This window comes from Zalophus californianus, chromosome 14 (assembly GCF_009762305.2).
Source record: "Zalophus californianus isolate mZalCal1 chromosome 14, mZalCal1.pri.v2, whole genome shotgun sequence".
Taxonomy (NCBI): Eukaryota; Metazoa; Chordata; class Mammalia; order Carnivora; family Otariidae; genus Zalophus; species Zalophus californianus.
In genome coordinates, this window is record NC_045608.1 from 17,411,871 (window position 1) to 17,424,557 (window position 12,687).

Here is a 12,687-nt window from a genome sequence, read left to right on the forward strand (position 1 = left end):
GGCCTGACTCTGTACATGGGAATTAGCATCAAATCTGTAGAAAGCGTAGTGTTGACAAATTAGTTTAAAGCTGGTAGCTTGTTGATTTCATGGCTGTTGCCCCCATTGGTACTAGTGTGTCTTCAGACGGAATCCGAATGTGGTTGCTAACATGTGGGAGATATTAGAAGCACCTGATCACATTGCCTTCATTGTTGACCAATCCATAGTTTCCAATACCATTTTAGGTTCACGTCTCTTTTGATGATTTCACACATACTCAGAAGGGTACTCCTAGCTTCACTTTGTACACAAGCAAAGTGAGGACCAGTGTGGTTAAATGACTTGCCTAGGGTCAGACAGCCAGATCTTAGTAATGTACCACTGATCTTCACATCTCCTCCTGACAATGACCTTGACAGCCAAAAGGAATGGTGCACTTACTTTGCACAGGCACTGTTTTAAGTGTTTTACATGCATTGTTCTACTTGTACTGGTCAGCTACTGCCTCAACAATACTGCATAGCAAATAGCCCCAAAACTCAGTGATTCAATACAGCAACCATTTATTCTCATGGCTTTGGGTGTGGGCTGAAACTTGGCAGGGGCATATGGGACTCCAGGCTTCGTCCTGAAAGTTGAGTTCAAATGTGTTCCCATATGCTTATTCCAGGGCCCAAGCTAGAGAGGCAGCAACTGTTCCCTGTGGGAAATTTGTTCATAGTAATGACAGAAGCACAAGAGAGCATTTCCAAGCATATTTCTGGTCACTGTTTACATCACATCTGCAAATATCCTATAGGCTGAACAAGTGATATGGCCAAGCCCGAGGTCAAGAGGTAGGCTTTGACTCTTGACTCTTGCAGAGTTAACTGCCAAGTTACATAGCATGCAAACCAGTAGGGATGAAGAATCAGGGCCAATGATTCAAAATACCATGCCATGTAATCCTGACAACTCTAGGTGTTAGACACTATTAATGATTTCTATTTTACTGATGAGAAACTGCAGCTGAGTCAAGCAGTTAGTAATGGGAGGGATGGCAGAATTACACTCAGACATTCTAACCCCAGACTCAAGCTGTTAACCACTGAACTATCTTTTGATGAAATGGTGCCCTACACAGAGGAAAATTAAATGTTCTCTACCGGCTGCATTGTAGGCATACCATATCTACAGAGTGGGAGGTGCTCTGTCCATGGTTCTGAAACATCATTTATGCTAAGGAACCATGGTTTCTCTCAAAACTCCCCTAACGTCAAGCCAACCCCCCCCCCCCCCCCGGGAATTTTAATCCAGGTGAAAGAAGAGAGAATGAAAGGCAGGAATAAAAATGAGATGCATAGGGGCGCCTGGGTGGCTCAGTTGGTTAAGCGACTGCCTTCGGCTCCGGTCATAATCCTGGAGTCCCGGGATCGAGTCCCGCATCAGGCTCCCTGCTCGGCAGGGAGTCTGCTTCTCCCTCTGACCCTCTTCCCTCTCGTGCTCTCTATCTCTCATTCTCTCCCTCTCAAATAGAGAAATAAAATCTTTTTAAAAAATGAGATGCATAAATGCATAGAGGCAGACAGTTCCCTTAAGAGACTGATGAGGTGGAGATCAGGAGCAAGGTGGCGGAGGAGTAGGAGACCTGGATTTCGTCTGGTCTCAGGACTTCAGCTGGATAGGGATCAAACCATTCTGAACACCTACGAACTCAACAGGAGATCAAAGAGAAGAATAGCAACAACTCTCTGAACAGAAAAGCGACCACTTTCTGGAAGGTAGGACTTGTGGAGAAGTGAATCGGAGGCGATATTCAGGAAGATAGACGGCGGGGGAGGGGGCCTCCGTCGGCCGCTACTGGCAAGTAATAGAGCCGCGGAGCACAAAATCGGAACTTTTAGAAGTCAGCTCCGCTGAGGGATGTCGCTCCAGTGGCTAAGCGGGGGGTGGAACCCTCGCGGGACAGTGTGGCCTCAGGACCCTCGGGGTCACAGAAAGACCGGGGGTGCCTGAGTGCGGCAGAGCTCCCAGGTATCAGAGCAGGGAAGCTGGCTGCAGAGACGGAGCCGAGACGTGGGCTCTCAAATCTAGGTCACCATAAACTGTGATCCGCGGCCCAGTTGGGCCACTGCTCCTCCAGCAGGGACCCAACAAGCCGCAGATACAGGGAGACACCCCTTCCTCCCCCAGGAGGAGTGGCTCGGGAGCAAACCGCAGGGATCTGCTGGGTTTGGAGACTCCACACCGAGTTGGGTGCCAGAGATAGAAACGCTGGGTCACAGGCCGGGTGAGCACAGAGTGCCGCCGGAGACCGGGGAGACGGGAGTGATTGACTGCTTTTCTCTGGGGGCGCACTGAGGAGTGGGGCCCTGAGTTCTCGGCTCCTCCAGGGCGGAGACTGGGAGGCCGCCATTTTCACTCTTGTCCTCCAAAGCTCTACTGAAAACTTGCAGAGAACAAAAGCTCCCGAGAGCAAACCCTAGCAGATTACTTAGCCCTGACCGACAAGGGCGGGGCAATTCCGCCTCCAGCAAAGATATTTGGAAACCACGGCAACAGGCCCCTCCCCCAGAAGATCACCAAGAACAGCCAGCCAAGACCAAGTTTACCGATCAATGAGAACGGCAGAACTCCAGCGCTAGGGGAATACTGCACATAGAATTCATGGCTTTCTTACCACGATTCTTTAGTCTTTCAAAGTTAAAAATATATATATATATTTTTTTTAATTTTTTCCCCTTTTTCAACCAACATCTTATCAATCCCCTTTTTAAAAAACATTTTTTTCATTTTTAGAGTCACATTCTATTCCTTCATAGTAGTTACCCTTATTTTTGGCATATACGTGTAAGTTGTTCTCTCTTTAAAATTTTGAGATACAGTTTCTTCTAACAGATCAAAATATACCCTAAATCTCTAGTGTATGGCTTTGTTCTAGTCTCCCGCCTGATCATATTCTCTCCCTTTCTTTTTTTTTCAAATCTTCTTCTTTCTTTTTTCAAACAACTTATCAATTCCTTTTATAAAATTTTTTATAATTTTCATCTTTACAGTCATATTCCATCCCTTCATTGTATCAACCCTTATTTTGTACATATATAAGTTTTTCTTCCTTTAAAATTTTGGGAGGCACTTTCTTCTAACAGACCAAAATACACCCAAAATCTAGTGTGTGGCACTGATCTATGCACCAGCCTGATCATATTTGATCATATTGTTTTTTTTGTTTTGTTCTGTTTTTGTTTGTTTTTATCTTTATCTTTTTTTTTTCGTCTTTCTTTCCCTTTCTTTCCCCCCAGTTTCGGGTCTTTTCTGATTTGTTTAGATTATATTTTCTGGGGACATTGTTACCCTGTTAGCATTTTGTTCTTTCATTCATCTATTCTTCTCTGGACAAAATGACAAGACGGAAAAAATCACCTCAACAAAAAGAACAAGAGGTAGTACCGACTGCCAGGGACCTACTCAATACGGACATTAGTACGATGTCGGACCTAGAGTTCAGAATCATGATTTTAAAGATACTAGCTGGACTTGAAAAAAGCGTGGAAGTTATTAGAGAAACCCTTTCTGGAGAAATAAAAGAACTAAAATCTAACCAAGTCGAAATCAAAAAGGCTATTAATGAGGTGCAATAAAAAATGGGGGCCCTAACTGCTAGGATAAATGAGGCAGAAAAGAGAATCAGCGATATAGAAGACCAAATGGTGGAAAATAAAGAAGCTGAGGAAAAGAGAGATAAACAACTACAGGATCACGAGGGCAGAATTCGAGAGATAAGTGATACCATAAGATGAAACAACATTAGAATAATTGGGATCCCAGAAGAAGAAGAAAGAGAGAGAGGGGCAGAAGGTATATTGGAGCAAATAATAGCAGAGAACTTCCCTAATGTGAGGAAACAGGCATCAAAATCCAGGAGGCACAGAGAACCCCTCTCAAAATCAATAAAAATAGGTCAACACCTCAACATCTAATAGTAGAACTTACGAGTCTCAGAGACAAAGAGAGAATCCTGAAAGCAGCTCGGGAGAAGAGATCTGTAACCTATAATGGTAGAAACATTAGATTGGCAACAGACCTATCCACAGAGACCTGGCAGGCCAGAAAGGACTGGCATGATATATTCAGAGCACTAAACGAGAAAAATATGCAGCCAAGAATACTATATCCAGCTAGGCTGTCATTGAAAATAGAAGGAGAGATAAAAATCTTCCAGGACAAACAAAAACTAAAGGAATTTGCAAACACGAAGCCAGCCCTACAAGAAATATTGAAAGGGGTCCTCTAAGCAAAGAGAGAGCCTAAAAGCAACATAGACCAGAAAGGAACACGGACAATATACAGTAACAGTCACCTTACAGGCAATACAATGGCACTAAAGTCATATCTTTCAATAGTTACCCTGAATGTAAATGGGCTAAATGCCCCAATCAAAAGACACAGGCTATCAGATTGGATTAAAAAACAAGACCCATCCATATGCTGTCTGCAAGAGACTCATTTTAGACCCAAAGACACCCCCAGATTGAAAGTGGGGGGGTGGAAAACCATATACCATGCTAATGGACACCAAAAGAAAGCTGGAGTGGCAATCCTTATATCAGACAAATTAGATTTTAAACCAAAGACTGTAATAAGAGATGAGGAAGGACACTATATCCTACTTAAAGGGTCTATCCAACAAGATCTAACAATTGTAAATATCTACGCCCCTAACATGGGAGCAGCCAGTTATATAAGGCAATTAATAACAAAAGCAAAGAAACACATTGACAACAATACAATAATAGTGGGGGACTTTAACACCCCCCTGACTGAAATGGACAGATCATCTAAGCAAAAGATCAACAAGGAAATAAAGACTTTAAATGACCCACTGGACCAAATGGACATCACAGACATATTCAGAACACTCCATCCCAAAGCAACGGAATACACATTCTTCTCTAGTGCCCATGGAACATTCTCCAGAATAGATCACATCCTCGGTCACAAATCAGGTCTCACCCGGTACCAAAAGATTGGGATCATTCCCTGCATATTTTCAGACCACAGTGCTTTGAAACTAGAACTCAATCACAAGAGGAAAGTCAGAAAGAACTCAAATACGTGGAGGCTAAAGAGCATCCTACTAAAGAATGAATGGGTCAACCAGGAAATTAGAGAAGAATCAAAAAAATTCATGGAAACCAATGAAAATGAAAACACAACTGTTCAAAATCTTTGGGATGCAGCAAAGACAGTCCTAAGAGGAAAGTATATAGCAATACAATCCTTTCTCAAGAAACAAGAAAGGTCTCAGGGGCGCCTGGGTGGCTCAGTCGTTGGGCGTCTGCCTTCGGCTCGGGTCATGATCCCGGGGTCCTGGGATCGAGCCCCGCATCGGGCTCTCCCTGCTAAGCAGGAAGCCTGCTTCTCCCTCTCCCACTCCCCCTGCTTGTGTTCCCTCTCTCGCTGTGTCTTTCTCTGTCAAATAAATAAAATCTTTAAAAAAAAAAAAAAAGAAACAAAGGTCTCAAATACACAACCTAATCCTACACCTAAAGGAGCTAGAGAAAAAAACAGCAAATAAAGCCTAAACCCAGCAGGAGAAGAGAAATAATAAAGATCAGAGCAAAAATCAATGAAATAGAAACCAAAAGAACAGTAGGACAACGAAACTAGGAGCTGGTTGTTTGAGAGAATTAAGAAGACTGATAAACCCCTGGCCAGACTGATCAAAAAGAAACATGACCCAAATCAACAAAATCATGAATGAAAGAGGAGAGATCACAACCAAAGAAATACAAACAATTATAAGAACATATTATGAGCAACTCTATGCCAGCAAATTAGATAGCCTGGAAGAAATGGGTGCGTTCCTAGAGATGTATCAACTACCAAAACTGAACCAGGAAGAAATAGAAAACCCGAACAGACCTATAACCACTAAGGAAATTGAAGCAGTCCTCAAAAATCTCCCAACAAACAAAAGCCCGGGGCCAGATGGCTTCCCAGGGGAATTCTACCAAACATTTAAAGAAGAATTAATACCTGTTCTCCTGAAACTGTTCCAAAAAATAGAAATGGAAGGAAAACTTCCAAACTCATTTTATGAGGCCACCATTACCTTGATCCCAAAACCAGACAAAGACCCCATCAAAAAGGAGAATTACAGACCAATATCCTTGATGAACATGGATGCAAAAATTCTCACCAAAATACTAGCCAATAGGATCCAACAGTACATTAAAAGGATTATTCACCACGACCAAGTGGGATTTATCCCTGGGCTGCAAGGTTGGTTCAACATCCACAAAAATCAACGTGATACAATACATTAACAAAAGAAAGAACAAGAATCATATGATCCTCTCAATAGATGCAGAAAAAGCATTTGACAAGGTACAGCATCCTTTCTTGATCAAAACTCTTCAGAGTATAGGGATAGAGGGTACATACCTCACTATCATAAAAGCCATCTATGAAAAACCTACAGCGAATATCATTCTCAATGGGCAAAAGCTGAGCGCTTTCCCCCTAAGGTCAGGAATGCGGCAGGGATGTCCACTATCACCACTGCTATTCAACATAGTACTAGAAGTCCTAGCCACAGCGATCAGACAACAGAAAGATATCAAAGGCATCCAAATCGGCAAAGAAGAAGTCAAACTCTGTTTGCAGATGATATGATACTTTATGTGGAAAACCCAAAAGACCGCACCCCAAAATGGCTAGAACTCATACAGGAATTCAGTAAAGTGGCAGGATATAAAATCAATGCACAGAAATCAGTGGCATTCCTATACACCACCACCAAGACAGAAGAAAGAGATATGAAGGAGTCGATCCCATTTACAATTGCACCCAAAACCATAAGATACCTAGGAATAAATCTAACCAAAGAGGCAAAGGATCTGTACTCAGAAAACCATAAAATACTCATGAAAGAAATTGAGGAAGACACAAAGAAATGGAAAAACGTTCCATGTTCATGGATTGGAAGAACAAACATTGTGAAGATGTCAATGCTACCTAGAGCAATCTACACATTCAATGCAATCCCCATCAAAATACCATCCGCTTTTTTCAAAGAAATGGAACAAATAATCCTAAAATTTGTATGGAACCAGAAGAGACCCCAGATAGCCAGAGGAATGTTGAAAAAGAAAACCAAAGCTGGCGGCATCACAATTCCGGACTTCCAGCTCTATTACAAAGCTGTCATCATCAAGACAGTATGGTACTGGCACAAAAACAGACACACAGATCAATGGAACAGAATAGAGAGCCCAGAAATGGACCCTGAACTCTATGGTCAACTCATCTTTGACAAAGCAGGAAGGAATGTCCAATGGAAAAAAGACAGTCTCTTCAACAAATGGTGCTGGGAAAATTGGACAGCCACATGCAGAAGAATGAAACTGGACCACTTCCTTACCCCACACACAAAAATAGACTCCAAATGGTTGAAAGACTTAAATGCGAGACAGGAGTCCATCAAAATCCTGAAGGAGATCACAGGCAGCAACCCCTTCGACCTCAGCCGCAGCAAGTTCTTCCTAGAAACATCACCAAAGGCAAGGGAAGCAAGGGCAAAAATGAACTATCGGGATTTCATCAAGATAAAAAGCTTTTGCACAGCAAAAGAAACAGTCCACAAAACCAAAAGACAACTGACAGAATGGGAGAAGATATTTGCAAATGACATATCAGATAAAGGGCTAGTATCCAAAATCTATAAAGAACTTATCAAACTCAACACCCAAAGAACAAATGATCCAATCAAGAAATGGGCAGAAGACATGAAGAGACATTTTTCCAAGACATCCAAATGCCCAACAGACACATGAAAAAGTGCTCAACATCGCTCGGCATCAGGGAAATCCAAATCAAAACCTCAATGAGATACCACCTCACACCCGTCAGAATGGCTAAAATTAACAAGTCAGGAAACGACAGATGTTGGCGGGGATGCGGAGAAAGGGGAACCCTCCTACACTGTTGGTGGGAATGCAAGCTGGTGCAACCCCTCTGGAAAACAGTGTGGAGGTTCCTCAAAAAGTTGAAAATAGAGCCAACATACGATCCAGCAGTTGCACTACTGGGTATTTACCCCAAAGATACAAATGTAGGGATCTGAAGGGGTACGTGCACCCTGATGTTTATAGCAGCAATGTCCACAATAGCCAAACTGTGGAAAGAGCCAAGATGTCCATCGACAGATGAATGGATAAAGAAGATGTGGTATATATACACAATGGAATATTATGCAGCCATCAAAAGGAATGAGATCTTGCCATTTGCAACAATGTGGATGGAGCTGGAGGGTGTTATGCTGAGTGAAATAAGTCAATCAGAGAAAGACATGTATCATATGACCTCACTGATAGGAGGAATTCTTAATCTCAGGAAACAAACTGAGGGTTGCTGGAGTGGGGTGGGGTGGGAGGGATGGGGTGGCTGGGTGATAGACATTGGGGAGGGTATGTGCTATGGTGAGCGCTGTGAATTGTGCAAGACTGTTGAATCACAGATCTGTACCTCTGATACAAATAATGCAATATATGTTACGAAAAAAAAGAAGAAGATAGCAGGAGGGGAAGAATGAAGGGGGGAAATCGGAGGGGGAGACGAACCATGACAGATGATGGACTCTGAAAAACATACTGAGGGTTCTAGAGGGGAGGGGGGTGGGGGTATGGGTTAGCCTGGTGATGGGTATTAAAGAGGGCACGTTCTGCATGGAGCACTGGGTGTTATGCACAAACAATGAATCATGGAACACTACATCAAAAACTAATGATGTAATGTATGGTGATTAACATATCAATAAAAAATTTTAAAGAAAAAAATTGCAAAAAAATAAAAAAATAAAATCAGGAGGATTCTCAGAGACCACATGTGTTACATTATTTAAGATTTCATTTATTAGAGGGAAAGAGCAAGCGAGCAAGCAAGCTTGCAAGCAGGGGGAGGGGCAAAGGAGAGGGAGAATCTCAAGCAGACTCCGCACTGGGCACAGAGCCTGATGCAGGGCTTGATCCCAGGACCCTGAGATCACGACCTGAGCCAAAATTCAAGAGTTAGGACGCTTAACTAACTAAGCTACCTAGGCTCCTCTGTGTTATTTTTTTTAACGCCATAGTTTTTCACCTCTCCTTATACATGTCACCATGTGACTTTGAAGCACCCTCCCACTCTGACTCTGGGCTTAGCCACGTAATTTGCTTTGGTCAAAGAGATGTTAGTAAATATGATGTAACCAGAGGTGGGAAATGTACTTGCATAGACTTGACCTCCCTCTTGCATGTCTGCCACCCCTGCTGAAGGATGCAAGCAAAGCTTAGTGACCCCAAATGCCCAAGCATAGGCCATCCCAGATCAACCAGCCATCAGCCATCCCCACGTATGTGAGTGAACCCAACCAAGATCAGCAGAACCGCCCAGCCAACCAGCTCAGAGGAGTGAGCAACAAACCCTGATTGTTATACACACTGAAATTTGAGGTTGTTAGACAGCATTATGGTAGTAGGTAACAGAATGGTAGTACCATTCTAAGGGTTTGAAAATAGGGTTCCTTAGAGTTCTAAAGGTCTATAGAAGTGTCCAGAGGGAGGTGAGTATCAGGGGGTAGTACAAACCCCCAATTTAGTTTTAACTAGAATACTATTAGTTTTCTGTTTTACATATTGAAGTTTTGTGTAGGGTTTCATATGACAAAACAATTCCTTGCTCTATCAGTTTGGAATGCTTTGGACAGTAAGTACTAGACTATATCTCATAGTGTGTGTATTATAGTAATATATAGCTTTATATGCCTATCTGTATCCTATATGATATATTTAAAAGGCAAGAAAAATCTTATAGAGCTAACTGCCTCAAGCTGCTACCTAACTTATTTCTAGGAATTTGGTGATCTTCGCTGGTAATGATGCCTTTTACTATATTTGTCATTGCTCTCTTTAGCTCAGTTATCATAGAATCCTTCTGAGCTTTCCTACTTCCCATATACTTCACTTCAAATATGCCGAGATATTTGATGATTCACAGCAGCTCTACAAGGGAAGTGTTATTCTTATCCCATCTTACAGACTGGAAATGAAAAACCTAACGCCCAGGTGGAGGAGGGAGACTTGCCCAAAGTCACACAGCTTAGAGGTACAAGGAATTCAGCCTTGGTCTGCCTGACTCCAAAGCCTAGATTTGCAGTACTTTATACAGTAACTATTATCCCATTTAACAAGAGGGTTGGAGGTAGAGTGTTCCAGGCCCAATTCAATGTCTCAATAATGACACCAAGGATTTTTTTTTTTTTTTTTTTTTTTGCCATTCTTATTGTGTTCATCTTTTGATGAACTCATGCATGTTGCCTCATGGCCTCAAGATGGCTGCCACAGCCCAAAGCATAAATGCCTGCATTTGGGGCAGGAAGAAAGTGGAGAGGGGCTGCCAGCCAACTCTTCCTACTCTCATGCCTGTCCCTTTTAATTAGAAAACAAACGATCTTTCTCAGAACCACACTGCCCTGTCCCTGCAAACTTCCCCTTATCCTCTATTGGCCAGAACTAGACTCAGGTAAACGACTGCTGGCTGTGAAGGAGGCTGAAAAAAGTAAATATGTGGTACAGGAAAAGGGGAGAGGCATGAGAGGCTTAACAGAGTCAGGAAGCATCCCAGGGGCTGGTCATGTTGCTGTCCCAAACAAAACCAGAGTTTTGTCAGCAACAAAGAGGTCAAGAACGGCCATGGGGTAGTGAGGACACTGGAATCTGCTGCCTCCCCTTCAATATACTCCTTCAATAAAGGCCTTGACCTCAGTGGTCAACCTCTTTTTTTTTTTTTTAATCTTTTTAAGATTTTATTTATTTATTTGACAGAGAGAGAGTGAGAGAGAGAGAGCACGAGAGGGAAGAGGGTCAGAGGGAGAAGCAGACTCCCTGCCGAGCAGGGAGCCCGATGCGGGACTCGATCCCGGGACTCCAGGATCATGACCTGAGCCGAAGGCAGTCGCTTAACCAACTGAGCCACCCAGGCGCCCCAGTGGTCAACCTCTTTAAGGACTGATTCAGCAGCAGAGAGCCTCCTCGCCCAAGGCCACGCATCCCCTTCCCGGGGCAGCCCACACCCAACAACTGACTGCCATAGGGTTTAAAGGCTTGAACACCTCAGGCCAACTTGGGACAACCCCCAAAGGCCATCTTATTTCTCTATGGGGTCAGCTGGCTGTCATCAAGCCTGGCATTGCAGATCGACTTCTACTTCCTTCCCCACCCTCCCCAAGGGCGCGCCCTAAAGCATGTCCTGCACATTCAGCTCCATCTCAGAGCCTGCTTCTCTGAAAACCTGATGTGCAACGAGAGGCAACTAAAAATGTCCCCTCCATCAGCTAATAAAAGTCTGCAACGCACTGGAGATCAGTAAACATTTTATGTCAATGGTCAGATAGCAAATATTTTAGGCTTTGTGGCCATAAGGTCTCTGTTGAGACTGCTCACCTCAATCTTTGTGGCAGGGAAGCTGCCAGACAGTATGTAAAGAAGGGGCGTGGTCGTGGGTCAACAAAACTGCACGGGTCCACTTAGACGTAGATTTTTTTTTTTTTAACAGCACAGTACTATAGATTTAATTTCTCTGATGATTTCCCTAGTAACATTTTCTTTTCTCTAGCTTCCTTTATTGTGAGAATACAGGGTATAATGCACAGAACACACAAATATGTGTGAATCACTGTTTATATTACCACTAAGCCTTCCAATCCTATTAGAAGTTACTTTCTGGGGAGCCAAAAGTTACATGCGGAGTTTCGACCCTGCACCCCAAACCCCTGATGTTTTATATTTGCAAAAATAGGCTGTGTGCCAACCCCTGGACTAGATCAATGATCCCATTTTATAGTTGAGCAAACTGAGCCCGCAGAGAGGAAAGAACTAACATTTGCTGAGTGGCAACCAGCTGCTAGACAGTGGGCTTTTTGGTATAAATTAACTTCATATCTGCATATCGGGCTAAGCATGTCAATGAAAATCACATTTAAGGCACTTAGATACCCTGGACACAGGTATGTTCAAATTGTGGTAATATGTTTAATGAGCACTTAAAATGAGCGGGTGTGTGCTCAGTCCTGTATCCCCCCTTTTCACTTAGGCCTCATAGCAGAGCCCCAATTTACAGAGAAGGTCAGAAGCACAGTGGGGCACCTGGGTGGCTCAGTTGGTTAAAGGCTCGACTTTTGGTTTCAGCTCAGGTCATGGTGTCAGGGTCGTGAGGTCCAGTCCCCGCACTGGGCTCCGCACCGGGCATGCAGCCTGCTTAGGATTCCCTCCACCTCTCATTGCTCTCTCCCCCCTTCTCTAAAAAACAAACAGAGATATGGTGCTGGGATTTTCCTATAGAACATCCTCCATGCCGGATTCCTGCATTAACAAAACCCACCACATGGGTCTCAGGACACACATCTCCAGGAGTTAATATAGTCAGGCTGAGACGGGGCCCAGGACAGACTGTACCGTGCCAGGAAAAGCCAGTAAACGGGTGCCCAGCCCAGCAATCACTCATGACCACCACTTATCGGAGGAAACGAATGGGGGAGTTGCTGCTTCCTGGAGCATCCATTTTACTAGAATATAAGAAGACTCTTCAGGGAGGGGACTGTGATTTTTGGTTCTAGATAGTTTTGCCAAATGCATCTTTGCCATAAGCGTTTTCACTACGTAACTCCTTAGCAGTAAGGCAATTTGG